This window comes from Suncus etruscus, chromosome 3 (genome assembly GCF_024139225.1).
Source record: "Suncus etruscus isolate mSunEtr1 chromosome 3, mSunEtr1.pri.cur, whole genome shotgun sequence".
NCBI classification, from domain to species: domain Eukaryota; kingdom Metazoa; phylum Chordata; class Mammalia; order Eulipotyphla; family Soricidae; genus Suncus; species Suncus etruscus.
This window is the reverse complement of record NC_064850.1, coordinates 131,490,909-131,495,178: the sequence shown is the minus strand read 5'-3', so window position 1 is coordinate 131,495,178 and position 4,270 is coordinate 131,490,909. Positions and strand designations below refer to the sequence as shown.

Below are 4,270 nucleotides of genomic sequence, written 5' to 3'. Positions count from 1 at the left end.
TTCCCACTACCAGGTTCGTCCTCCTCCCTCCACCCCTTTTCCCAGCATGTGTTCCATATCACTCCATTGTCCCCAAGAGTGCTAGTGAAACTGTTCCCCTCTGTATATAGGGTATTGCTTCTGTTGTTGACTTCAGGTTTGATGTTTAAGTCGGATCATTTTTTAATTCCACTCAATGTTCTTATGGCTGTTTGGTCCTGGTACCCTTCATTTTTCCCCCTTAATTCATGAGGCAGAACAAGATGATTCATGTTGTGTGGTTCTGCTGAAAGGGGACAAAGAAAAAAAGATAGCAGCTACCAAAAAACTAAAAAGCACCCAGCAGCAAAAGAATCAACAAATAATAAACACAAAAGTGAAAATGAAGAAAAAGAAAAATTACGAAGAAAAAAGAGAAGTAAAAAAATGAAGAGAAAAAAAAGAAGTGCTGGTGTGGCAAGTATGAGTTCTGTGCTCGCTTCGGCAGCACATATACTAAAATTGGAACGATACAGAGAAGATTAGCATGGTCCCTGCGCAAGGATGGCACTCAAATTTGTGAAGCATTCCATATTAAAAAGAAAAGTATGAGTTCTTATCCCTAGAAGTAAGAACTTGTTTCTGTGTATATGGTTTCCCCTTCTTTTCTGTGCCTATTCAAAAGCATATTGTGTCATATTGTATTGCTGGTGCTATTGTGGGTAAGAATGATGGTGACACAGTCTCTGCACTCTGGTTTTGATCTGAGCTTTTATCCCAGGCAAAACTTTTTCCTCTTCTTGGTTTTCGTACCAAGCAGAACCAAAACCAGTGAGATAAAGAAAATGTGTGTGTGTGTGTGTGTGTGTGTGTGTGTGTGTGTGTGTGTGTATATATATATATATATATATATATATATATATATATATATATATATATATATATATTGAAGAAAACAAGTGATGGAGGAGGCTACCTTTATATTTAGGAATAAACACCCTAAGATGCACTGTTATAAAGATATCAAACATACAAGGCAATATAGGCCTCCCAATTAGATCTTTTGAGATATTCTTGTGGGGTGTGAAATCCAAGGCACTTTTTTTTTTATCACAAACCTTGGTCTTGAGTTTGAGACATGATTTGCAGCATTATGAGATCAGGTAGTGTCCTTGAGCTGGGGGTCTTTCTAAGCTGAATCTGGTACCATGCAACAACAGTCCATGTTTTAAGGGGAATGAGAAGGGCCACATAGCATGAGTCAGCAGGCATGTTGGTTTTAGTTTCTTGCCAGGGCAAGATGTGGGACTGAGAGGGTGTCTTTTCATTTAGGAGCTGGGTGGTAGTTTGTTGGGGCAGGAAGTGGATCATGGTGCCTAATGAGTTAAGAACTGAGGGGAAAGAGGGTTAAATAAGGAGGGATAATGGATCAGGATTGGAGGATGGGAGTGTAGAAGGGATTCTGTAGTGGGGGAGGGGTAATATATAAGAGGGGTTATATACACTATAGACATGGATTGTTTACAGTTTAGGTTTAGCAATCAGAGAGAAGACCACTGTATAGAAATTCACACACACATATAGAATAACATTAGAGATCTATTCCAGTATTATTCTCTAAGTCTTGGGAATTCCATTTCCTTTCCTAGGAACAATCTAAAATTATGAGCATTGTGGAATTATGGTTAAAAAAATAATTTAGAAAATGAGGACTAGTGAAAAGGGACACCCCTGCAAGGGGGTCCACTGCATGGCCCCATTTATGGCCATGGAAGGGTCTGATTTCCCTTCCCCCACAATGACAGAGACCCAGGTGCCCGGGCTTGCCCTGAAGGCCTGCTTTGGCTTGGAGGGGGGTCTCATTCCCCTGCACTAGTATTCAGTACAAGGGGCCTGTCGCTAGCTCCCCCGCTCAGTGATCCCCACATAGCAGTTGTAAAAGGAACAGTGAAATCATGGCATGTGGGGTCTGTTGAAGCAGTCTCCAGCATTGCCCTGTTTTTTCTTCATTAGGGAAGGTGTGTCTCCCTCCCCCCCCCAAAGTCACTCCCCCCAGACGTGGCTGCCCAGCCTTGTCCTGAAGGCCTGCTCTGGCTTGGGGGGTCCCATCCCCCTGCACTAGTGTTAAGTACAAGGGGCCTGTCGGCTAGCAACCCCACTCAGTGGCCCCCATATACCAGTTGTAAGAAGAACAGCATGAAATCCTGGCATGTGGGGTCTGTTGAAGCAGTCTCCAGCCTTTCCCCGTTTTTTTTTGTGTTTTTTTTTTTTTTTTTTTGCCAAATATATCAGTTTTTTAATAAAGTTAATGGAACCTATACTAGCTTCCTATCACTATTTGAAACGCATACCAAACACACACACACACACACACACACACACACACACACACACACATCTGTTCTCCACTCTTTACAAGCTTTAACTCTTCACATCTGTTGTTCCACCTGAAAGTTTTTCTCACTACATTCACCAGTGACTTATAGCAACATTTTTTATTTAATGTTCACTCTCTGGAAAGTTAGAACAAGCAAAAATCACTTCACACTTATCTGTTGTAATAAAATCTTTGAGATTTGAGGTATTGGTACTGAGTTAAGAAAAGCTCTAATATGGAAATGCTGAATAGCTTAACTATGTTGGACAATCATAATTATTTTTGTTCATTATTAAACCCAAATATCTGAACATAACTCAATAAAATTACCCAAGAATATTGAAATTCAAGGACCAGTGAGTTAGTACAAAGGCAGCAATGATTGCCTTGAATATGGCAAAATTGGGATAATCCTAGCACCACATAAACCCCTAAGAATGATGGGGCATCTCAGGACTTCCTGCGTACTGCTTGGAAGAATCCTCCCAATCAAGAAAGAAAGGCATGGGCAACAAATCATAGCCTGGGAGGAAGAAAAGGCAGAGGAAACACCATCCACAATGCTCATCTGAAATGTCTTGAGGATACTGCAATATACCCTTAATTTATATATTTATTTATTTTACATTTATTATTAAGGCACTGTGATTTACAATAGTGTTGATAATAATGTCCAGGAAACTGTTGCTGCATCACACACCTGAATTTAAATAGAAATTATTAATGAGTGAGCTGATGATCAGTTGCCTTCCTAGATATAATATTATGCATTGTTTACTTTTGGTTGAAAACACAGGGTGATTTTTCATTGAGAGAAGCATAAGGGAAGGGACCATTTCTTGTTGCCTGCACCTTCCCAGTATTCATACATCTTAAATCTTTAATTCTCATCTTCTAAGAAATCACTATCACTTCACTCATGTGAAGGCAGTGTCTTTGCAACATCACTTAGATTTCAGACACTTATTTTTTTGTTTCTCTCTGTCTCTCATTCGATCTTTTTTCTCTCACTCTTTTTATTTTTGTCCTTGAGTCACACCACTCAGTTCTTAAACCTTACTCCTGGTTCTGGTTCAAGAACTGTTCCTGGCAATGATGAGGGGTCTATATGGGATGCTGGGGATGGAACCTATGCTGACCACATCCAAAGCAAGGCCTCACCACTGTATTATTTTCTAGCCCCTTAGGCACTAATTTTGAAGCCCTAAAATGCTTTCAGCAGCTTCTTCAGAATTTTCCTGAAACTGTACACATAATATTTTCTTGAGAAAAATCATCTACATTAATTGTAGGCAGTTTGCATATACCTAGATTGTTTGGTTTTTGAAATTTAGAGAGAAATATATCTTGCCTGTCTCCAAATATGATATCATTATCTCATTTCATCATTGTAGCCCAAGGATCATAATGGGCTAAAACAATATCCCCTAAAAGCTTAATTTAAATGCAGTTATAAGCTTGCTCTTCAAGTTTGTGATCTCATTTGAATGGGTATCTCTTGTGCTTGTTTCTGTATCTTTGCTGGCTTTTTTCACACAGAGCATTCCACGTTCTCTCTGAAATACTCATTTCCTCTTTCTCTCCTCTCACACTTTCTTAGCAAGTTTTATTCAATAAAAACTATTTTGCTCACAAAAAAAGAAAAATAGAGAGAAAGAGAAAGAAAGAAGAAAGAAAGAAAGAAAGAAAGAAAGAAAGAAAGAAAGAAAGAAAGAAAGAAAGAAAGAAAGAAAGAAAGAAAGAAAGAAAGAAAAGAAAGAAAGAAAGAAAGAAAGAAAGAGAGAGGAAGGAAGGAAGAAAGAAAGAAAGAAAGAAAGAAAGAAAGAAAGAAAGAAAGAAAGAAAGAAAGAAAGAAAGAAAGAAAGAAAGAAAGAAAGAAAGAAAGAAAGAAAGAAAGAAAGAAAGAAAGAAAGAAAGAAAGAAAGAAAGAAAGAA

The 4,270-nt window shown here is 38.5% G+C and overlaps 1 non-coding gene across 1 annotated transcript; it reads left to right on the top strand.

Annotated features, from left to right (window-relative positions):
• The first annotated feature begins 450 nt into the window (after positions 1–450).
• Positions 451–557, top strand: LOC126005740 (U6 spliceosomal RNA). Its single transcript, XR_007494777.1, has one exon. It is a non-coding gene; the product is annotated as a U6 spliceosomal RNA (small nuclear RNA).
• Positions 558–4,270: the final 3,713 nt, after the last annotated feature.